We start from the raw sequence: 26,205 nt of genomic DNA on the forward strand, positions 1-26,205 counted from the left end.
GCTTAACGTAGGTAAGACACTGTTATAGACGCACTGTTGGGCATTGTGACGTCAATACTTGGCGTGGCGGCCATGTTGATAGCCTCCTTTACTGCTACTCGGATTACTGCGCACTGTTTATAGACGTACTCCCTCTCAGTCGTGTCTTAATTTGATTAATTTGGCATTATTATTTCAACCATGGTAAACTGTTGCTGCATTGTAGGGTGTAACAGCGCAACACATTATCGCCATGGGAAAAAGGTCGAAAAGGGATTAACTTTCCACCGCTTTCCTGCTTGGAGGCGCAACCACGGAGACCAAGTAACAAAGGGTCGTCGGCTTTCACAAAAGGACGCTGTCAGCTGGATGCAAGAGATGGAATTCAAGTGGAAAGGGTGATTGGATCCGTCCGCAACAAGTACACTATTTTGTCAGATAAAGTACCGATTCACATGGTGTTGCCATGCAAGGATGAAGACATGACATTCCTCGATAAGATTGTGTCTGTATGTTGTGCTCTGACAAACATGAGCCCTAGTGTTGTGCTGAAATAAATGTGCATTAAATACAGCCATAAGTGTCTGTTGCATCCATACCCACAATCGTCACAATAAATATACTTAAATTAAATGCATGTGTCTTATAAACAAGAAGCAATAACAGTATAATGTGCAAAAGCAAGAATTGTCACACAATCAGATGTTTTTCAGTGTTTATTTGCAAGTAGTGCAACCTGAGAACACAGAACGCTGCAGTGCAGTTGAAATGCTTCAAGGTAAAAGGTTACATAGGCTTCGTGATCTGCAGCTCCTGAACCCATACATTTGTGAACTGCACATTTCATATGGATCCAAACCGTTAATAGTTCCGATTTTGTCCATATACCGGTCCCTGGCTTCCCTATTTAACGCATCCCAGTAAATTCCACATCCTTTTCGGGATTTTAACATAGTTTTTCTTTCTCCCAACTCTGCTTCTGCTCATTCGATGGAGTGAGGACTCCTCTGTATGTTTACATTCACGAGGCCATCAACATGGCCACCACGTCCCAGAATGCAACGCGGCACCCAAGCCCTATTAAGAGACCAAACTCAGTAAACATAATACTAATAACGTATACTATGTACAAAAAAATCAGAAAATGAACGCAACGAGTTTAATTACACGTTAAGCGTTTTCCTCCCATAGAAAACCATTATAAGAAAACGCTTAACGTGGCTTAATGTACTAAGACAGTGTTATTAAGAGACCAAACTCAGGAAACATAACAAAAATACTGTTCGATAGAACAGCTTGTGCTTGGTTTTGTTACCACAGTTATCTGCGTGCTTCCTCAGCGATGAACTTCCACATTTGCAGCTATCTTTTCTTCAACTTCTCATGATCCATCTCGACGACTGCAGTGCAGGCAGATCGCACGCGCGGTTGGGATTCTTCTGGGAGGGAGAGTCGCGCCGCGCGGCTACAAATAAACTGATATGGATTTGAAATTATTTTATCAACTTGAAATACAGGCAAGGCATACTTTTGTATATGCATATTTTTTAGGAACACATCTACAATATACATACATATATTTTTATATATAGGCCTATATTCGTTTGCACGTGACTGTTTAAAACCCGTGTTTAGACCCGTGTTTCTCCCTTGTCCGACCCGCACCCGTATCCGACACAGTAGGATGTTTTTCACCCGTTCAGCAATATTCGCGGGTCACCCGTCGGGTACCCGCACCCGTGCAGGACTCTGACCTGATCCTTACCAGCATTTATCATTTGCCCTGTGGATAGACCAGGTTTATCGTGCTGTCTACTGCATGTTGTAAGTACAAGTTTGCTGAGTTGTTGTGTACAGATCGTGTATTACTTATCTGTTGTGTTGTTTAGAATAAATACCTAATCTGTGTCTTGAATTTCTTGTCCTTCGTCATGTTAATGGCAGCTGAGCCCTTAGGTTAATTGTTCTGTATGAGGTGGTGTTCGTTTGAGTTAGTATATTGCACATCTCCACTTACTGTCTGGATGTTCATTCATTCTTTTTCATGTGAAGTAACCTAATGGCCATAGAGAATGTAACAGTATATAATGCAAAATGGTAATTAAAATATTCGTCTTAATCAAAATTGTGAGCTGATTTTATTTACTAAATGTAGTAAACATGTTTGTGAAGGAGTGATCTAAGGTTAAATGGTTACATTGAATATTGCTGTTGAACCTTGTGTTCTTCAGAAAAAGACCTTTTGAACCTAGTCATGTGAGCATAACTGAGCAACAGTGGAACTATATACTGTATATAATGGGAGCAGGTTCTGCAATTTTACATAATTTGGGCCTTAAAGTAGACCTTTAGCCCATAGACGACTGACATTGCTATAGCAAACAAAACAATGAATACCAACCACCAGTGTTGAGAAATTGCTTGGCACTGCCACTCCGTCTCTCCAAGGGAGCTGAAATAGGTGATGCACCTGCTGTCAACATTGCAATGCTAAAACAGAAATATTTGACGTTACAATAACCATAAGACACGTATTGCAATATTTTCTGCTAATTTGCAGCTGTCATTGGCCTCCAGTGTATGAGAACATGTCTAAAACAGCACATTGAAGAAATTCAACAGTTTAATACAATGCCAGCATTAACATACTTAAGATGTTAGCATGACATTTTAGTCAGATTTGTTAACTTTCATGGGTTTGTGGTGTTTATGACACATTTTTACATGTATTCTGTCAGAATATATTTAATTAAATTCAAATTTCCCCCTAACTTTAAAAAAAAATATTAATATAACTTGATTTGAGGTCAAAATCACTTCAGAAAATACATTTTCCTGTCAGAAACCCTCCTCTCAGAACAGATTCTGTCAGGATATATTTTTTATATTGAAATTTCCCCCTAACTTTTTAACTTTTACAATTTAGAGTGATCTGTTATCAGAGGTGATTTGTCAAGATTTGCATCTGATTCAAGTTATGAATTTCAGAAATGTACACATATAAATCACACAGTTAGATAACAGTGCATTTCTCCAAATAAAAAATACAATAACAGACATACATTTGTGATATAAAATACTATTTTCAATTACTTAATGCTTTCTATATTATATATTTTGTTCTATATGTGGGCATAATGCGGTCACTTCCCCAATGTTTTACACTATAATAATGAAATAATTATATCAAACCCAGCTATTTTACCTGAAATATTAAAATCGCATGTGCGTCGCAGTTGTGACGTCACCGGCGCGCTGCCGCTGCGCGCTCTCGCTTCAGTCCGCGCTCCGCGGGAGCTCTGAGGGGAGAAGGGAGTGTGTTTGTTCACTCGTGTTCAAAAGCGTCTTAAAGGTTAAGAATCGATGATTAATTTATCTGTGTTTTGTTAAAATGTGTGAATGAGAAGCTCGAGTATGTTCTCTTTCATTAGAGCCGAGTTTAAAGGCGTTTAATCTGCAGAAGTGTAGTTTTAACCGAGTGAATGCATGAAGGTGTTTATGTGAGCGGCTCCTGTGGAGATGAATTTCTCTCCTGTGCTTCAATGTTTGGCAAATTGATAATACAGAGATTAATAACTGCATGTTTACAACTTGTGCAGGCATGGTGATGTGTTTTTGTGATTTATTTGTTGTGTGTGAATTTGCTTTATATGTTTTTATTTTAATCTTTTCAAAACTAATGTTATGTTTTAGAGTCATGAACAATGTGTTTAAACTAATATCTAACATTTCAAAGTGTTCATTCATTTTATGACTGTTTTTATGTCACCCGACATGGAAAGTCAACCTACCCATACTTGAAATAAGTTTTTAATAGTATTTGAGAGAGATTACAAACCTTTCCTCTGCTCAAGGATCAGTTGAGCTCCTCTGGATGGTGCATTATCATGTTTACTGTTATCTTACCAGCTTCTGTCATGGAAAACATATAAGATGAAGCACAATTCAGGGTTTTTCCTGGGTCAAAAATGGTCTTCGGTGGTGGCTGACAGACATGGTCATCCACACATACACAGTAAAAAGTACCCTACCCACGTGATCTGCGATCGCAATACTGACAATAAATTTAAAATAAATTCAAAGAAACAGTTTGTAATTTTTGCTTATCTTATTTCGATACCTTGATTTTTGTTTCTTTTGTTCCTCATTTTTACACTATTTACAAATAATTGTTTTGGTATATAACCATATCAATATTAAAAAATAGTATTAAAAAAAAATAACAAATAGCCTAATTTTCTGCCATATACAATTTCTTAAAATTATCAGCTAGCTAATAACTTTGTTCTGTTTTCACCTCACTCCAGTCTAAACTAAATGATTTTAGGCTATCTATTTACTACACATTGTAAACAGAAATAAGCTGAAAGACTGTGGATAATTCAAACTAATTCTTACTATCCACTCTTGCTAAATTGGGTGAGCACACTTGTGTTCTCATTTCAGATGTTCTGAGTAAATTATTAAATTATTCGTGAGTTCAGTGTTGGACAGTTCAGTTGTTCTAACCAGTCGTTAAAATGATTCGGTTCAAAGGAGTCATCAGGTCACGAATCGGACACCAGCAGACGCTTTGTGTGTGAATCCCGCCTGTTAGAACATCGCGAAAGATTTGTCAACACACAGAAAACACTTCATAACTGGATAGGATTTGTTTCCCGTTTATTGAAAGTATACATGGATTTCTCGGCGACGTCATCACTGCTTGCGCACGCACCCGAGAGGCAGAAAGAAGAAACCTCTCGTGTTGTAGGTTAGTAGCGGCGTGTCTGTAAGTCAAAATGCCAAGGAGTTGCTGCGTGGTTAATTGTACCAACAGAGCCAGTGCTGGGTGCCTGATGTTTAACATACCTAGGGGGAAGCATGCGTTTGCCAAACAATTATTTTTGTTATTGCAGGTACATTTTGATAGGTAACGTTAGACGTACCCTACCCTGCATTTGCAGTTAGCTGTGAGGATGTACCCAAGGGCCTTGTGGACATACACCCAGGCATCATAAGGATTGGCTTTAATCCCTTGCCTTTGACTAGGGAGCACACCTGACCTAAACACGCAAAAATCCGGTGCAGCATCAAAGTATTTAACAAGCTGCACATGACCGCACGTAGTTGTATGCATCGAGGGATTTGTACGCTCTAATACTTTCTCTAGTATACACACTTGGTGTCTGAATTAGATAATTGTATATATCAGGCCATTCAATTGCTGGCCATTTTTTGTCATCCACAATCCACAGATCGTCATGTATAGCGTAAGGATCTGGCAAGATCTCACCATTGCTGAGAGTAAGTTTTTTTTATATAATCGGCACGGTCGGAGGTACTAAGGCTTCCCACGTAATCCATTGTCAAATATTTTATTTACAGTTTAGTATTTTGTGTATATATGTGCAGTATGAAATGTGGCAGGTCGTAAAGTAACGTTAACAAGCTTAACGTAAATAAAAACAAATTTGCGCTGTCCAGTAAGTTAGATGCGGCTAGTACATTACTAGCCTAACATGATCATTCATACATGTATCACAGCAACACTGCAAAATTAAAGACAGACAAACAGATCCAACTAAAATCACGTTTTATTGAGTCAGCAGTTATATACAAACAATAAGGAAAGCTTCAATACTTAAGGTTGTTGCAGTAGCGGACCAGCTAAGCGATCTGTCTTTCTGCCTCCAGGATGCGCACGCACCCTGTAATGTTTGTAAACAGGAAACCCGTGTATGGTTTATGTCAGCTGGTCGGTGAAGAGTTAGCGTTTTTTGAGCGCAATTCACATCCAGCGGTAGTTCAAGGAAAAAAATGTCCGAATCCACCACGTGCAACATGGATTCGGTCTTCCGACCTTTTGATTAACGTGATATGTGATATATTAGAATGCTAAAACGGTGCTTATTTTGAAGACCGAGAGCGTGCGCGCGGGGTAGGGCTCTCCGCTCGTTCTCTCTGCGTCCGCGCGGGGTAACGTTAGGGCTCTCCGCTCGTTCTCTCTGTCATCAATTAACATGCGCCGATCACAAGCGCAGTAGATCTACATCACTCATAAATCACAATAACTGATCAAATAAGGCTTTGGCGGGGCAAAAATTTGTTTTGGCGGCCGCCAAAAAATGTTCAATGTAGGAAAAACCCTGCAATTGAGTTTTCATTATCATGTAAACATAATGGGTGATGTATTGCATCACAAAAAAAATATTGAGGTCATGTACATATATTGTGCGATATATTGATTATTGCGACAGGCCTCAGGGTCTGTCCATATAAACTTCCCTCGTCCACTTCACAAAGTGGAACGCACCCGAAGGGAAGTGCTTAGGGAAGTTTGCAAGTGCGTGCCTAAAACTGGAGTGGAACGCAGCACTAGTCCGTTCATTTGTTTCGGACAGTTGCACCACCTGACATTTTGGGGGTTCAAGAAATGAAAACATAAAACAATATGTATTATTTGAACGTAATACAAATGAATTTGAACTAAGTAGGTTTGTGTCATGAATTTAATTATTTCTAAAGGAAATAATGCACCTGGACACAAAAACAAGCACATGTCATTGACCCCTGTATCAAATACTGTAAATGTGTGTGATTGAGGAGGTAAACTATATGAGTTCAGTATGAATAAGTGTGTGATGCATTACATATATTTATTTGATATTCAATCACTGCTGACTGCACAATCGTCTATATAAGACATTTACTGCTTATATGGCATTATTGTATCTGATGTGATATTATATTAATACTATTTTCTTAGTGGTCGACTGATGGCCCATGCCGATATCTTGGAGAGCAGGTCAGCCGACATAAAGCTGATATACTTTATATTTCTTTGAGCTAATACATTAGAAATAAATCATTTGAAAATGACAGCTTCTTGATTCTGTAACCATATTACAGTATTTTCACAAAGAAATTATTGGAAAAAATATAAATACAAAGGAAGTAAACACTAACCAACAGGGCACTGTGTAGCTCATCTGGTAAGGTTGTGCAGTAGGAATACAATACCTTTCAGATGTACATGTTTATGTTAAATGCCTGTTAAATGTTGAACATTTATGTTTATATGACTTTACTCATTGTTCAACTCCAACCAGCTGAATGGTGCAACCTCAACTTCATCGGGCTCAATTAAATGAAGTGCAAATAATCCTGTAATGAACAGAACCGCTCAGTTTGATTTCCGAAAATGGATGAAATGTTGATAATTAACAATTAATAAATGAACATAGGACACATGCACTAATGATTATGATAATGATTTGTATCCGATCCACTTGTTGTTATTGGTCATCCTTGTTTTTCGACATATTTGTTGATTTGGTTGTAATGCTCATATAAATACTCATGTACATCTTGCCACAGCCTATAAAGTATGGACACAACAATTCCGTTTCCACCATGTTCCCCCACCAGGAATGCCCTCCTCTCAAGTGCCTTTGTGTAAAGGCAACGCATTTGTGAGTTTAATGCTAGCACCATCTGTTCATAAAGACTGGTGAACATTGGTGCACACACTGCTTAAGGAGCTGAGCTGCTATTTAAAATTGTTCATGTTAGTTCACAGTGCATTAACTAATTAAATTTGGGGTAAGTGATATTTCTCAAAGTTGTTGCTGAATATTGTTGATATTTGAAATCAACCCAAACAAACACACCCCTCCCTCTCTTCATTGCTCCGCCTTCAAAGCTCACCCTCCAATCCTAACTGCTCTGCTCCGAGTCGGTCTTGAACCGGAGAACGCTAAACAGTAAACACTGCATTCTCTAGCAGTCATCATCAGCCTGAACAACTCTCAATAGCTGGGGTCCGTTACCGCAATGTGAGAGTGGATGTCTATTTATCATAGCAGAAACGCAACAAAATAATGCTTCACGAAAAATAAAGTGAAGATGATGAATGAACATACAGTACACACAAGAGTAAATACAAACTAGAATGTACATTTCCTGAAGAAAATGTGAGTGGTGCTTGCCGTGGCAAAAAAAATACACTCGGATGCTACTGTGATGCAAAAAAGCCAAGCAACATGTCTGTACGATGTTCTGGGGCTGAGATATGGCTTATTAATGTGTTTGTACGGTTGCTAGGGTACTGTACATGGTTGCTAGGATGTGTCTATACAGTTTATGGGGTGATATTGAAAGACTATTGGCCCAACTCTGTATTTCTACAATGCTCTCGTGCTGATATATGGCTCATTAATGTTGATATACGGTTGCTAGGGTGCTGTAACTGGTTGCTAGGGCGTGGCTATGAAGTTTGAATGTACTACTTATTAGCTGCTTGATAGGTCGATTCAAATGAGCCCAGCCCCAAGTCTCTGTGAGGTTCTGAGGCGGAGATATGATCACACAAACCTCTTCTCAATGTTAAGTCAATGGGGACTCAATTGGGACGATTTTTCGCCTGCCGAAAACAAACATCGTACACCCGATCGCTTAGAAAAGATATAGCACACCTCTCCTCAATAAGCCGCACGATTTGACACCTCATTCATGGGTCTGCGACAAACGGTGCCAGAGGAGTAGTCAGTAGTGCGCCAAAGTTTTTGTAAAGGTGTTTATCTTTACAACAAAAAGAAAGAAATAGAGGCATTGTCAGAATGAGAAGTCAAGCAAGAAACACACCACCCACATTCCCTAATTTTAGGCACTTTATTTCCACTTTTATAAAATTGTAATTTGTGTTAATTGTCATCATTTTTAATAAAAATAAATACCTTTCTAATGAGATATGTGATGAAAAAAGGGAAGAAGGCGAACTCTTCAAAAGGCGGATTCGATCCCACGTCAGTCGCGTAAAAAACGAAATACGCTTTAATAATTGCGCCACTATTGACACTACTTATGACAATTATCAATATAGGGGTGCGTCTTAATCAGGGAGTCAGCCCATTGACTTATATACTGATCAGTGCCCTGACTACTGAACCAGGGAGACAGATTTAGACGCATGCAATGTCTGCAACCCGATCAGATTCCTTGCGGCACAGGAGTAAATTTCCAAATCAAAGATGATAGCGGTCGGTAACTCTGGTGTACTTTGGCCGGGAGCGGGCGGTCTGACAATTAGGCCAGCCGCTCTCGACACCCTTTGACAGCATATCCGCGCTTGAACTTGAAATGAACACAACTTTCTGCAGCGGTGGCGTTCTACGTTCAGAAATAATGTTCTTTGCATCCTGTTCACGATATTTAATTATTTTTATTTTTGTCTTATAATTTAGAGTGAAAGAATTTAGCCCATCTTTATCTGTGACATTTTACGGTGTTGAGAATATAAGAAAAAAGAAATACAATTAATCTATAATATATTTAAATCAGGAAAAGAGGTCTAAATTTAGAGGCATTGGTCTGGTCGGACGGGGAAGAAAATCATTTTAAGCGGAAAGCCGGTAAACACAGACAGAGTGAATTTTAAGCGGGAACAGGAGCGGGAGAGAAAAAAACAATCCCGCAAACCTGTAGGCTACTGCCCAGCATTCACCAAACTAATGAACTACTAAAACATATTTATAAAAGTAATCATATGTTTAGTAGCTTATGGTTTCATCTTTTGGTTTATTATGAACATTTTGGGGGCTTATTGCTTTAATTCATGTTGTTAGCGTGATGCTTATAAAAGGTTATTTTTAGCCACATACGGCAACCGTTTCAATTATATTTAGAACATTACCGTGAGGACACTTGATGAACAAATAATTCCACACACCTGGAAAAATGCTCTTTATTTGAGTGAGTGGGTGGCTCTTAAAAGAGCCGTTGTTGCTTGGTGACGGCTTCATCCTCTGAGTTCCACCTGCAGAGCTTCGCGGATGTTGCTCCGCAGAAGCTTGTTTCCCTCTTGGCTAAGGTGGACTCCGTCCCTGCACAGGTGAGAGAACCCGATGTTTCGGTGGCGAATGCAGCGCATCTGTCTCCTTGCCAAGAAGACAGACATCGCTCCGTTCAGCCACCTTCGGCTCCTCTCGATGCCGTAAGCCGTCCTGCCAGTCTGACCTCTCCAGGATCCTGGTGTCGGGCAACAGTCTGTGCACTTCTTCCAGGTCCGCCTTCATTTCCCGAAGGAAATCCAGGCGGGTAAGGCCCTCCCTGCACAAACTGTTTCCCCCCAGATGAACGAGGAGAATCTGTGGAGCTGGAGCCTTGGACAAGAGAGAGCGCAGGACTGGCAGCAGCTGTTCCCAGCGTCTGCCTCCTCTCCCTTCCCAAGTGTGACCTTGGCCTGAAGACCAAGTTTCCTGTCCAGGCCCTGCTGCCCACAGATGTGCACGTGTAGCCTACGGATAATGGAGCTGCCCACGATCCAAACGTGAGGTACACTGTTACTAGCCATCTCGAAGAGTGAGGGAGCAGTAGACTAATTTACCTCCAGTATTTATAATGAGCCGCTTCAGAGCAGTTCAATGAATATCACACATTTATGCCAAGCGATTTCTTATTTTTACGAATTATGACAATGTTTATGTCGGGGTGTTTATCTGGTAATATGTTTTAGTCTGTTATAAAGAAGCGTACTTTATCTCCCTCATCTGAAAAGTCATAATTTCCATTAATGATATTTTCTTACACAATAAACTGTATAATTTAATTTACATTTAATTTAAAGTAAACTATTGTAGCTTCTGTCTAGAGGTCAAAAATCCTGTCTAGAGCATGTTGTGTCTGGGCCCGGGTGACACATTAACTGTAATATGAGGCAGAGCCCGATTTAAACCCGATCATTTTTTTTTTTATACGTGGGCGAGAACGAGCCTGTAATGAGCAACGCGGACCGAGATCTATACTTGTTGTATAGTCATTAAACAATTATATTGTTTCATATTTATGTTTAAATATTATAATGTTGTATTAAAATTTCATCTAGGATATACTGATGCGTGTGAGCGATCATTTTAATTGCTCTTGAACATGTTTCATAAATAAACCGAAACTCAGGAGGTTCTTGCCTCACAGACATGAGAAATATGTGTATATAAAGCAGGTTGAAACGGCCTCGCCGGTAAAACGTTTTAGTCTGGGAGCACGATGAAATACAGCGCTGTCCTGTTCAGAATCCCAAAGGTGAAATAATCCAACAAATATTATTTCCTCAAAGAGTCAAACGATGATAGCCAAGCAGTGTAGAGCGATCGATCGCGTAATCCAAAGCGCAATAAGAGCGTTCTCTCTCGAACGCCGGCAAACCGGCTTCTTTTATCTGAAGTGTCAATCAACTCCCCGAAAGAAGTCTTGAGAGAGTAAACGGGAACACGATCACATTTCACGACAATATAACACATGGGAAAATAGATACTAAACAGCTGTCCTATATGAATAATTAAAATAATTCACAGCAAATACCCCATTATGTGGCCGCACTACTTATTATGGTATACATTTTTGCCACCAAATTAGGCTAATAAATTAATGACTCAAAAAACACAAATGCTTGTGAAACTATCATATCTCAGTGGTTCTTAATCAGGTTTGAATAGTCTCTTAAATCAGAATTATTTATCTCTCTGTTAGTTGTGTATTGAGTTTGCGTTAGGTAAAGTTGTTTACCTACCTACTGGGATGAATAAAGATTTTCAATTCAATTCAATTCAATTGATCAATTGATTCTTGTCTGCGTTGGCATTGTCCAGCTGAAGTCCAAGCATCTGAACGGAGTTGATTCCATCTTTTGTCTTGCGGACAATATTGGAAATCTTCCCAAAACATCCATTGATGATTCCATTTTCAACGTCCAGGTTCCTGGTCACCATTATGCGCACTCCCAGCGCAATTTTGATGGTGTCGAGCAAGTCGTCCTTTTTTCCGACAACAGGCTTGTTCGGTTTCTTCATCCCTCCCCGTCCTTGGGTCTTTCCGGTAATCTTCGGCATTGACGGTTACGATGTCAGTGTGAAGAGCGTGGATCGTTTGGGTGTTGTGTCTGTGGACTTCCTTGTTGGTGGCAAATATGTGTAGTGCATTACACGGGCAGTCTTTGGGGTTCTTCACGGCCTGAAGTAACAGCGCTCTATCGTCATCTCGAAGATCGTCGGACTTCTGCTTAACTGGTAGCCGGTTCAGAAGTTGGGCAAAAGCAAGGTCCTCTTTCTGACGCATAATCTCTGAGAGGGTAATCATTTGGAAATGGTCTTTCCAGAAGTCCAGAACATCCTCTTCATACACACACAGGGGTTTGGCTTTACCCAGAGGTGGCAGTTGGTAAAAGTCCCCCACTGCGAGTACAGAGATTCCACCGAAAGGTTTCTTGCTGCCTTTGATTTGCTGAAATCTCCAATTTATGTAGGCAAAAAGATGCTTCGAAATCATGGAGACTTCATCAATGATCAGAATCTCGACGTCGCGTAGCCTAGCTCGTAGCTCATCTAGAGCATTTCCAAGTCCTTGATACGGCGGCTTCAGGTTCCTTGGAAGTTTTAAGATGGAATGCAGCGTTTTACCGGAAATATGCACTCAAGAGCACCGTGGGCACGGAGAGATCCCCTTCCTCTCGGAGTCTAGGCAGTTGACGTAGAATTTTCGTTGCTTCCTTGTATATGCACTTGATGACGTGCAATTTGCCACAACCAGCACCACCCGTTACGAAGTAGTAAAAGGTTCTGGATTATGCCCCCACACATGCTTCTGACAGCAGTGGCAGACAGTGTACAATATGGCTGCCTGCGTCTTGTTGAGACTTCCAAACAACTTCATAGCAAATTCAACACTCATCTGGGGTTCCTCTACTCGTGGTACAACTCCATCTCTGTGTTCAAGAATTTGATATTCTGGAACATTGTCTTGTAAAACATTCTCATCATCAGGATCGATGTCTTCTCGTTCCGCAATGCACTCCAAGCGATCGACTTCGATTTCAAAAGCAGTCCACGCATTCTCAGGTGGTCCTTGCTGTTGCAGCTGATCGAATGCCTTCTCCACTTCGTCGCTGTGCTTCTCAAACTTGTCTTGGTGTGCTTGCACTATGGCACGAACAGGTATCAGGAGACCCGGGTGCGTAGAAAGCTCCACAGATGCACTACTGTAAAACTGCTCATAAGTTGGAAATTTATGAGGTTTTAGCTGTTCGTTGGAACGATGGGGCAAAGTTTAAGTAGCCTACTGTAAAATTTTTCCGCTTGTTTTTCTTTTGAAAAGCGTGCATACCTAATAACCGCAGCCTTACCGATGGTTCTTTTCTGGAAAAAACCCATACCGTTGAGCAGCCGGTGAACGTTCTTGCCTTTGGTTTGCTGACCGTACACGATGTGACATTCTGAAGCAAAATCTGCCAGACACATCATTTCAAACTCTCGGGTTTGAGGCCTTGCTCTGTACTTATCGATGATCCCTGACATCCAGACATCCTCTGAATTGGGATCTTTATTTAGTAGGGCGCTAAGGGGGAGACTCATCTTAAGCGCGTCACCGTCCGTCGGTATAAACACAACGCTTCGTGAACACTTCTTCAATGGTAAGCTGCATGTTCGTGCTACAGACTCCTGAGCGCTTACTTGCCTATGTTTGGAGTACGCCTGCATTATGTGCTTCATCTCGTCCTCCTCGTTAACGTTACTTTCGCGCACACCCTTGATTACGTTTTTTAACAAGTCGCCCATTTCGTGCTCCGGCTTGGAAATGTACGACAGCATGTACGTACATGATGCAGCTAAAAGCATCAAGAACATACTGAATGTCCATGTTGGCGTTCCACGCCCTCAACAAATTGGGATTGTATCCGTTCACCCAAGACTCCTTTGGATCGCGCTTAAGCAAAATCACGAGTTATCGTGGTGTTAGTCACCGGTAGCTTAGGGAACCCAAATCGACACAATAAATTACCTTTTTTACACGACTTGGAGTGGTTCCTACTATGAAGCTGAACTTCGGTGACAATTCGATGAAGCTCAGGATCAGCGTTGCATGACGGTTGCATGAACCGTGTGGCGTCTCTGTTGTGAACCAATCTCTCGATCTCGCGGTTATCTTGAAGCAGCTTGTTGGAAATCCTTCTGCTTTCTCTCGTAACCGGTTTACCTTTTCGCAACTGGATGGACATGCTGTTTCTAGCCAGTTGCGTTTCGGTCATAAACTGTGCGAAAATAAGGTAAGTCTGATCTTTGGCGAAACGAGTATCCACGCAGAACAATCTTGCGCTGAAATACATACTGGGAGATATCGATACTTGTCTCGCCTCATCGATTGTGTTCTGTCCAGTTGGGAATTGAACAGGGAATGCCATGGCTTCCAGCTTTGGGATCTTGAAAAACCCAACAGGCTTTTGTCCTTGTGCAGGAGCGATGCTAAATATTCCCTCACCGTACGACAGGATCTCTTGTGCAATGTCAGGCGGCTGCATACACGTGTCTAACGTGAGACCCGGTCGGAGTTCGTCCTTTTCCTCGACGCTAACCTGTTGCTCATCCTGCTGAGCAACATCGACTTCTTGTTGCTCCTCTCCGTCGTCGTTTTCCTCATCTAGGTCGAGTATCGCCGTTTCTGTTATGGAGATGTCCCTGTATTCCGGATTAATTGCTTTCAGCTTCGCTAAAGCTGCAAGCACGTTAAGCATGTTAATGGTAAGAAAGTGCTGGTAACCTTAATGTGTCTCTTTAACTTGACCTGCAGTAGATGGGACTCACTACTAGGTCTTGGGAGAGAGTTGACAGTCTTCTCCACCTCAGAGGGCACACACACAACACTTCATTAAAGACTCGCTGTCTTCCGTTCGGCAACGCAACGATTTTGGCGAATGGTAAAATTTTGGCGACGAGTTGGCGTTCAAGGACATTCAATTCAAGCAGTTCCGCAGGAATGGGTGGCAATTCAAGTCGGTTAGCTGCTGCACTTGAAGACATGTGGCCTCTTTTAAGATGGCTGTCACACGTGTGGCAAATCCACTCCTCTCTTCTGGAACTATACAAGGACTTGAGCAGGCACGATCACAGGCATGAACATACTTCCCGGTTAAGCAAGATGTGGCAACTTAAATGTTTTTGCCATAACTCGTTCAGTTACAGACCTTGACTTGATCAGGAAACAGGGCTCTGTGACAGACGGTGCAGACATAGGGCCATGCTGAATCTTACATCGGAATGCATTAATGGCACTTTCCATCGCTTCGCCAACCAAAGGCTGGGGTGGTGTTTCCTTGCTGAAGCGGATGTACGGTTTGTATTTCCTTTTAATCCGGAGTGCGCATTGCAACCGATGAAGAATGCGATATGAAGCATCACCAACACATTTCTGCGTCTTGCGCAGGGTACATCGCAGGATGTGATGATGTGCTCGGAACTCTAGGTCACCTGCATATCTCCTCGCCATGTACTCTTTCATTTTACTTTGGAAAAGAGTATCTGTCTTATACCGCCTAACCCTGTAATCTTTAATTTTCTTCTTGAAGAGAACATCGGTGCTGTACCTCCTAACCATGTATTCTTTCTTCTTTGACTGCAAAAGGACATCTGTGTTGTACATACGCATCATGTATTCTTTCTTTGTCTGAACAACTTCATCTATTTTGTAACGTCTAGCCATATAGTCTATCTTTTTGTTCCTGAAGTGAAGATCTTAATCATACTTATTCTTAAATACTTATTTTTTGTGTGTCCGCAATTGCAAGCAGCTCGCATACCGCTTTCTCTCATAATCCCTTTTTTTATGTTTTCTGATGGCATAAGACGCGGATGGGTCTTTAGGTTCTCCACCTTGTTTTGACACTTTAAACGTTTTACGCATTTCTTTTCTTCGTCTGTGCTTATTTCTTTTATCCATCACACCCTGTTTTTTTTCCTCCTGAGCCAACAAGATTTACTTTTGCTCCAACATCTGTTTCTGGTTCTGGTAGAGCTGAAATCATTTGTGATGCCTGTTCACAAACTAATGGTGAAGGTAGTTGGTCAGACTGTTGCTCTGTTTCAAATGATACAGGCATGAACTCATAGCTGGCCTCATCAGCTCGACCCCGGAAGAGCTTGTGAATTCTGTCAATCATGTCACTCAGATGGGTAAAAGTTAACATGACAGCAGTTCTTGAGTGCGAATCAAAGAATCCATACCTTCCACATCTGTCTCTGAACACAGCAATACATTCCGGAGCAATGGTGAGCAGTGCATGGCTGACATCTGTTGAGAGGCACTTGAGTCTTTCAGTGAGAGGAATCCACCACCCTTCCATGTCAGGGGTCCCTCTGGCTCTTAGGTATCCCATCATCACGTCAGACTTCTGCACCTGATGTGTTCGGTTAAACGATGATACCCTCAGTGGTACTTCCTCCATAGTGAGATTGTCCTGATTAAATCTTCCTTCAGCAATAAGATGCATTTTAACATCGACGTACAACGCATCCCCGTCCTCTAAAACTCTATCAAGCTCAGGGATGTTAAACTGAATCCCGTCACTATGGTTGGCCAAGAAAGTCAATGCTATGCAGGTGCACTGATGGTTTCTGGAGAATACGTCATACCTTACATCTTTCTGACAATGCGACGCCTGAACAGACAAAACCCTCGGTGCGCGATCATTACCTTCCGCAAACATATTACCTGAAAACTGAGCTACAGCAGCGCAGGTGCTTGCCTGTTCAACCTGTGAATAAATCATTTAGAATTAGGTTGAAAGTCAAAATTTGTGTTATAGAATGTGTTTATGTGATTGAGTGTGAGAGTGAGTGAGCGAGTGTAAGATTGAGTAAGTGAGTGTGTGAGAGTGAGTGAGCGAGTGTGAGTGAGTGAGTGAGAGAGAGAGTGTGAGAGAGAGAGAGAGAGAGTGTGTGTTTCTGTCTTGAGTGTAAGAGTGAGTGAGCGCACGTGTGTGTGAGAGTGAGAGAGAGAATAAATGTGAGTGTGTGTGTGTGTGTGAGTGAATGTGAAATGTGTGTGTGTGTGTGTGTGTGAGTGTGAGTGTGAGTGAATGTATGAATGTGTGTGTGTGGTGTGAGAGAATAAATGTGAGTGAGTGAGAGTGAGAGAGAATAAATGTGTGTGTGTGTGTGTGTGTGTGTGTGTGTGTGTGTGTGTGTGTGTGAATAAATGTGTGAGTGTGTGTAAATAAATGTGTGAGTATGTGTAAATAAATGTGTGAGTGTGTGTGAGAATAAATGTGAGTGTGTGTGTGTGTGTGTGAGAGAGAGAGAATAAATGTGAGTGTGTGTGAGAGAATGTGTGTGAGAGAGAGAATAAATGTGAGTGAGTGTGTGAGTGAATGTGTGTGAGAGAGTATGAATGTGTGCATTTTTATTTATTCTAAATGTCCCTTGATTTCTTTTTGTCCCATTATTTTTTTCTTATTTTAATGCTCTTATCAACATAGAAAAGTGGATCGGCTTGCTTTGTTCAAATGTTTGTTTTATTGAAAACAACATTGGCATACTGTAGTGTTCGATTTCACACCAACATTCTCACTTGAAGCAGTCATTCACACTTGGAGCAAATAATCACTCACACAATGTAACACTGTCCATCAATAAAAGGGTGAAAAAAAATACTTTGTTGCACAAACAGCCCCTTCAACAGCCCTTTCTAAGGGATCAAAACAGGGTGATACAAAATAAAATTACAAAGTGCACATGCAAGGTAAACTAGGACTCCGCCTATAGTGCAGTTAAACCAGGGGTCGCCAACTAGCGGACTCAGGTCCGAATCCGGACCGCGAAGCCTTTTGACGTAATGAAACAGTTAACGTTGCAATGCTCACTGTTACTACGTTCAGACCCAGACGCGCGGTCAAGCATGCAGGTGCGTTCACACCAGACGTGAATGACGCGACATGCATGCCGCTTAATTCGCGCCGCAGAATGTCTATTTGCGTCTTTGCATTGACTTAAATCACTCGCGCAAAACGCTTCATTCGCGTCCGGTGTGAACGCACCATCAGAGCAGAAAGCAGCGCTCAAGACAAGCACTTTTAGTTGAAGACCCCTGAGTTAAACCATGGCTTAATACGTTTCTCGTTTCTCACGCTTGCCATCCATGTCTACTCTTTTAATGGCCCAAACAAGTGTGGGCAGCCGCAGCGTGCCTGATGTTTTGTTTCCGGTCTAGCTACATCCGGAGTGGTGTTGTAGTTTTTCTAACGTTACTAGTTGTTGCAACAGCATGTGAAAAAACTACAAAGTTTGTTAGACCAAAAAGAACGTTAATCTCGCGATAAAAAAATGTACGCCGTTAAAATAGGTTTGCGTCAACTTCGTTAATAACGCGTTTAACTGACAGCAATAATATATATATATATATATATATATATATATATATATATATATATATATATATATATATATATATATATATATATATATATATATATATATATATATATACATTTAGACAACAAATCAGAAAAATATGACAAGCACCTCTGTGCACCGAAAATACACCATAAATGGTAGCATGCTTTGTATTCAGTATTGCTTCACTGAGGTTAGGGTAGCATGGTCCAGGGCAGTAAGGGCATTGTGTCTCTTTAGGCACAAAGCTTTCAGGTATTGCCATCTCTATTAAAGATTTTCAGGAATTCTCTTGCAGTATTCTGTCATTATTATTAGTGCTGATGCTGTCTCGTTAGATAGCTGTATGTCTTCATCCCTGTCTTGATATTTCTTTTCCAGATCCTCCATTTCTTTAAGACTTGCAATTGAATGTTCGTTTAGTAATGATGGCCGCTCCTGGTATACCCACCACATTGATACATATCTGTGGACAGAACTCTGTCTGTGTTTACTGCCCCGACATTGACAGTGCCATTTTCCAGAAATTGTGTCTAATGTGACAATCGTTCACCCAAGCTGACACCAGTTGTCTTGAAGGTTTGTAAACACAGAGAAGTATATGCATGTCTGTGAGAGGCCATATTCCCCCCGAAAAATGGGGGACACACAATCTACCTCCTCTTCAATGGCCTTTAAATGCAAGTCCTTACATTCCTGGGGTCTCATTTATAAAACTTTGCATAGATTTCATCCTAAAAGCATACGTACGCACAGAAGCTAGATTTTGCGTAGGCACAAAAAAATTCAGATTCATAAAACCATGTGTGCGTCAGAACCTGCGCAACGATCCTTTTATAAATCACAGCCAGCAGAAGATTGTGTGTACGTGCATCTCCACCCCGTCTCCTCCCCGACATCACCATATATGGAGCTTACAACGCCTAGTTTTACTATGCATAACCTCATCTGCATATCATTTGCATGCATATTACCATCCACGTGACACCATGGAGGGGGGGGGGGGGTGGCCGTCATCTCACAGCCATGGTAACCCGGGATGGAACCACAATCGCGGGTTGCGCAACAAGGACTGTATCGTGACAAGAACATCGCCGGATCGGATGATCTGGGTATGTATTATTGCTTGTGTCTATATATAACCTATAAGTTACTAATTTGACTTTGTTGTCGATTGATTAGATGATCGATTTTGATTGATTTTCCACTATGGCAGGATGTTTAAGCTGCATTTAACATTAACTTAGCAGCTAACGTTACTTGTATTTGCTAGCAAACAGCGCGCTTTTCGGCGCCCCCGCTTTTTCACGTCAGTTTGGGTGACAAAGTCATCTGAAGCCATTCCATAGCTTAACCCTTAAATTGGGGTCATTAGCGACCCGGATCTATATTTAACATGGATAGACCTCTAACGTTACCTGTCGCGATAATATATAAAACTCCTGATGTTAGAGTAACAGCTACAGGAGAATAAAATAAAACGTATTTCGTTACCTTTTGGAGCTTGGAAGGGTTCAGTTTGAGCAGATGTTTAATACCATCATCATATGTCCTCGTCAGAGCTCGTTTCCCAGTGCATTCAGCATCTGCCTCATATTCGCTACTCACGCTTATTCTCCAAATCATTTTCAACGTCTTCAAAATCAATATTTTGCTCACTGACAGCTTCTTGACCACATCCATCATCAGAGACAGTGATACTAATATTTGATTGTGTTCAGTACTTGCTCTCTGCAGTAAATCACTAAGCCATTTCAAGTTTTGCAGATTATAATTATTATTGTTTCGTTTTCTGTCAGAGGTAACTATGAGTGAAACGTCACTTCATCATTGTGTATCAGACATCGCCACCCTGTGGAATAAAGGTGAATTGCACCTATTTCATCATTATAGATTCATTTATCATTGTGCAAAAAAAATATATGTACAATCCTACACACCTCGGATCGTTAGCGACCCTATACATTTTGACAAAAAACTAGTGAAAAAACAGGCATTCAATTATAATTCTATTATTTTTTTCTTGTTATATTGTTTAAAAGGGATTGATTGAGGAATACTAAGAAGGTGGATGTCTAACTTTAAAAAATACTAACGACCCGAGGTATGCATTTAAGGGTTAATGTGAGGGACATAAGTCTATTCTATAGCTTAACCCTTAAATGCATGTTTCGCCAAACATTCTTACATATTGGGGTCGTTAGCGACCCGGATCTATATTTAACATGGATAACTTAGACCTCTACCTGTCGCGATAATATGTAAAACTCCTGATGTTAGAGTGACAGCTACAGGAAAATAAAATAAAACGTATTTCGTTACCTTTTGGAGCTTGGAAGGGTTCACTAAGCCATTTCAAGTTTTGCAGATTATAATTATTATTGTTTCGTTTTCTGTCAGAGGTAACTATGAGTGACACGTCACTTCATCATTGTGTATCAGACATCGCCACCCTGTGGAATAAAGGTGAATTGCACCTATTTCATCATTATAGATTCATTTATCATTGTGCAAAAAAATATACGTACAATCCTACACACCTCGGATCGTTAGCGACCCTATACATTTTGACAAAAAACTAGTGAAAAAACAGGCATTCAATTATAATTCTATTATTTTTTTCTTGTTATATTGTTTAAAATGGATTGATTGAGGAATACTAAGAAGGTTGATGTCTAACTTTAAAAAATGAATGAGGAGCAGGGTAGTGAATGACGTCTCGGGTCGCTAACGACCTGAGGTATGCATTTAAGGGTTAATGTGAGGGACATAAGTCTATTTGGTGTTTTAGTTTAATCGCGCAGCACTTCTGTGCCTGTCTGTTCACATGAGGAGCCCAGTGACCCTGTGGATCCAATATGTTTAATGGCAGAGCAGACATGGAAAGTATTAACTTTCTAAGCTATAGCAAGTGTTATTCCATTCTCTGCTCTAGTTTTCAACCTTTCTGAAGAGCGGATAGACATACAGTACATAGTCAAACATGTAAAAATTAATATATTTTCTGATATGGATTCTTACATTCTAATGAAAATTTTCCATTATTTTTTGATTTCCAGCATACACAGACTCATGGCCAAGCTAGCACTGAACAGCCCTGAATTAAAGTCTGTCGAACAGGGGGTCAAGAATCGGTTCAAATGGAGCTGGTTGCTGGAGACTGTCCAAGTTGAGGGAAACACTTTCTCACTCAATTGCTTTAGCAAAATTAGAGAACCAGGCAAAGCTATTTGCAACATTTGCAACCACCCTATTAACTACGGCACAAGTGGGAAGATTGCACTCCGGAAACATATGATGCATCCAAAACATGTGAAACTGTGGAAGATCCAACAGCAGAACATGCACATTGAGATCGCACGAGCTGATAACATCATTGTTGCGGCTCCGCACAACAACTCGGCGCAACCCAGATCAATTCCTCCTCTATGCAACCGTGTTGCTCAGGATCAAGTAAGTGTTTTCTGATTTTGTAGTAACTCTTTTTCAGTCAACTCTTCTTTTCTTTTTTACTATGTTTGAAACAGGTGTTTATTAACTTAGACATAACTAGAAGTGGACTGAATTTAAACAAATCTACCAATTTTCTATCAAAAGCAGCAAATAAGATTGCTTCCAATGGGGAGAATACTAAAAAACAAATACTCCTACTACTCCTTTAAAATAATTGTTTTGACTACATTATAATCAGTGAAGATATTATAAACCCGTTCATTTAATTATTAAAAATGATTTTATTTAGGATGTATGGTGTTTAATCAAATTCTGTTTTGCAGGCACTCATTCTTGGATTCATTGCTGAAAATTCTCTTCCCCTGTCAGTCACGTCTGGGATTATTAAAGTGGCTCAAGAGTTGGCCAAAGATCCAAAAGCCCTTGCTGAACTGTCAATGGACAGGACATCTGCCTCATACAAGCTCACCCATGGTGTGAAGAAGACTATCCTGGATGAAGTACTTGAGGAAATCAGAAATGTCCCCTTCTCCCTCAACATAGATGAGGCCACAAGCAAGACAAACAAAAGAGTATTAGGTGTGCTTGTCAGCTACTGGTCCGAGAAACACGAGAGGATGGTTGTCCAACAACCATCTCATGGAGCTCATATCTGTAACGGCAGAATCTCTCTTCAGTGCACTGGATGGGCTTTTTGAAAGGATGAATCTCCCATGGGATAATCTGGTGTCAATTCTCATGGACTCCTGTGCTGTTATGAGGGGCTCTAAAAATGGCTTGGAAAAGAAGATCAGAGACCGCCGTGCCCCTCATCTCCTTGACATCGATGGTGACTCATGTCACCACCTTCATAATGCCAGCAAGAAATTGTGCTGTCCTTTTGAGCGTTGGGTTGAGTCTTTGCTGTCAGACCTGCACACAGACCACAAATGGTCAGCTGACATGAAAGATGGCCTCAGAGAAATTTGCAGCATATTTGGAATCCATTTCTCGCGGCCAGAGTGCTATATTCCACACCGGTGGCTCTCATCTCAGTCTTGGATGTCATTCTGGAAACACTGCGAATGTGGGATGCACTGGTCATGTTTTACTATGCCTTCCTGAGCAATGAAGATAAGTGTACATACAAGGACATTGTCAGTGCTATTCTACAGAAGCGTGAAGTACAGGGAACAGGCAGGGCCCGGATCAAGGAGTTGTGGAAGGAGTTGGGGAACAGGTCCAAGAACTTCACAAACGAGGGGAAGATGAGGAAGGTCAGGATTTGCAAGAAGGTGAGAAAAACGCCCTAGACATCAGCTGAAGCTATGTTGGTGGGGGGAGTGGGCAAAATTTAAAAAGTCAAACATTACATTTACTTATTGGTTATTATCATTATTATTAATAAGATTATTATTATTATAGAGAATTGTAGCGATGGAGCAGTGGATATGACACTTGCCTTTGATTCCCACTGCGACACGTTTACTAATATGTCCCTGAGCAAGACACTTAACCCCTAGTTGCTCTTATAACTTATAAGTAAATTTTGATAAAAGCGTCAGATTAATGTTTACATTGCATTCAGCTGACTCTTTAATCCAAAGCGACTTACAATTGCAATAGATGTCAGAGGTTGCACGCCTCTGTAGCAACTAGGGGTTAAGTGTCTTGCTCAGGAACACAATAGTGTCTCAGTGGATTCGAACCTCGAATCTCTCACACCAAAGGCATGTGTCTTATTCACTGTGTCATCGCCACATTTAAAAAGTAAATATTTATTTATTTATTCAAGGTGCTTGTTAGATGTACATTGCTGTGATTGGTGCAGAGAGAAAATATGTTTCTATGTTTTAACAGGTGCTATTTGAGGACAAGAAAACCCTCCTTGAGCTCCACTTCTATTCAGCAGTCCTTCCCATGCTGAAACATTACGTCCTGCTTTTTCAGTCCAAGGACCCAAAGGTTCATAAACTCCATGATGAGCAGGAGAAACTTGTCAGGGAGTTTTTATCTTGCTTCATCAAGCCAGAAAAATTAATTAACAGAAAAGGAAGGAATCTGTCTGGGCCAAAGATTAAGTTGCTTGACCTGACATCGACAGAGGCCCATCTCGCAGCACCTTTTGTTGGCTCTGAGGCCTCATCCCTCCTTGACCAACTAGGGAGGGAACACCCTGTGGTGAAGGCTTTCAAAACTAAGGTATGGTATGGCTTTATTTAGGTAAAACATTGAAACATGTCTTCGTAAGATGAGAATAGCCTGTGAAAGCGAATTAAACACTTATTTCCAACATGGTCCTCAATATTAGACACGACATAATGACATCACACCATAACTATACACATTTAATTCATTTAAAAGAAAAACACTTCCTAAGCAATTTATCTTGGAGCAGGCTCCACATATACAGTATGTCTTTACTTGTTTCTTAAACTGTACTCTATTTATAAAAGGTAATCCAAGCCTACACCAGCTGTGCAGGTGACCTTCAAACAAAGCTACCTCTTGACAGTCCAACCCTAAGGACTCTGTCATGCTTGGACCCAGATGCACGGGGAAGCCATCACATTCTTCCTCATCTCCAGAAGTTGCCGAACATGTTTCCATATGTGAAGCTTAATGAACTGGAGAGAGCTGGATTTCAACATGAAATACACAGGTGTATATAATTGTTGGAATGCCAGTCACACAGATTCTTAATAAGTCCAATGTTTGATTATTTTGCTAGTAATTGTATAATGCAGCCTGTTGTTTGTAAGGAATTATTTTATTGTCAAATAATGAGCTTAAACTGTTGTTTACCATCCTAGATATGCAAGTGACATGACACTACCTCAGATGACAGACGAGGCAAGAGTTGATTTATGGTGGAATGTTGTGAGAAAGACTCAGAGGTACCCAGCGCTCTGCAAGCTTGCACTGTCTGCACTATGCCCATTTCATGGTCCACAGGTGGAATCAGCATTCAGTGTAATGTCCAACATCCTGCAAGCCAAAGCTGCAAACCTAAGTGTTGAGACATATGAGTCCTATCAAGTGGTCAAATACAACCTGAAGGCCATGCAGGTGTCGGCCATTCAGCACTACTCCCGGAAGACAAAGGAGGGTCCTGTTAATGTACAGCTGTGCAGAAATATAAAACGATCGAGCCAAAGGTACAGAGCTTTGCTCAGAGATAAAGAAGAACTGAACAAAAGGCCTTATCACTCTGAGAAGCCAACGGCCGGCAAGAAAATGGCAAAAGATGCCATCGTGGCAGCAGCTGTGAGTGCCAGGCGCAAATTCCAAAAGAAACGTGTAGAGGCTCTAAAAAAGCTTGCCACAAAGGCTAAAGAGTCGTACAAAAATTGAGGCCTTCTTTTGACATGAAAATGTGCATGTTGCCATGTGCATGTTGCACATTTAGCTGTTAAAGTTGGGTAAAAATGCATCCACCAAATAATTTGTTATTTTTCATACTGTACAAAAAAAGTTGCACATTGCACATCTAGCTATAAAATAAAATTTATTTTTTTGTTCAAATAAGTTGTTATTGGTCCTGCTTTACTGTCCATATTGATCCGCCACCAGTTTGATCGGTGTTCTCAGTATATTTTCCTGCTTTTTTGTCCTTAGCCAATCACATGCCTGAATCATTATGGCAGCGAACATCTTCTATTACTACTTGAATAGTATTCTTTTCAATTAATTTAATTCGAGGATATTTAGCTTTTATAACAGGTCTGGTTCTCTCCTGATGAACAGGAATTGTAGTTTTTTAGAATTTAAAACTGCAAATTCCTCCATCAATGTCATCAGTCTCCTAACAAACTGATGATCTTAACCAGATAAATAAGGGAGTCTTACACACACACACACAGTTTTGCGGTGTGTATGCGGTGCATCACACACTGTTGTGCTTTCACATATGCTGCGTTTGCGTTGCGCAACTGATCCGCTGTTGTATACCACAAACACAGCATTTATTCATTATTTTTTATTTCAAAATCCAATAGTTGTTACTGAACATGGCTTGTCAGCATTGCAATTCTCTTCGTTTACACTTTCATAGATGTCACATTTAACGTACTACATTTAAACATTGTAGCGACAATGAGTCAGATTAAATAATAACTCAACAGGGAATTTGAATTAAAATGAAAGAGACTTGAATTACGCTATAATTTATAAATAATTCAGAATTAATGTTTACACCTTAATTTATTCGTCCACCGATATGTGAGAACTTAAAGGGGAGTCTGTTAAAGGGAAACAAGTCTATGTAGCTCAAATGAATGAATTAATGAATTCATAGGGAATTTTGCGAGAGTCTAATATACAGCCGAGCAAATGAGCGTTCATTTGAACGGGCCGTAATTATCAACTCTGCAGCGGATATTAATATCCGTACAATAGTGAAACACTATTTAACAGCCAGGTAACTTAGATCGGCAGTTCAAGACATTAAATTCATAAGCACATAACACAAGAACAGTTATCTTTGACTACAAACGAAACTTTATTGATTACTCTTAACAAATCAAACTAATATCTAACATAAACACACGCACTCGCACATTCATACGTTGCAGAAAGGAAGAAAGTGAGGAAAGAATAA

Source organism: Gobio gobio (assembly GCF_949357685.1).
Source record: "Gobio gobio genome assembly, chromosome: 1".
NCBI lineage: Eukaryota > Metazoa > Chordata > Actinopteri > Cypriniformes > Gobionidae > Gobio > Gobio gobio.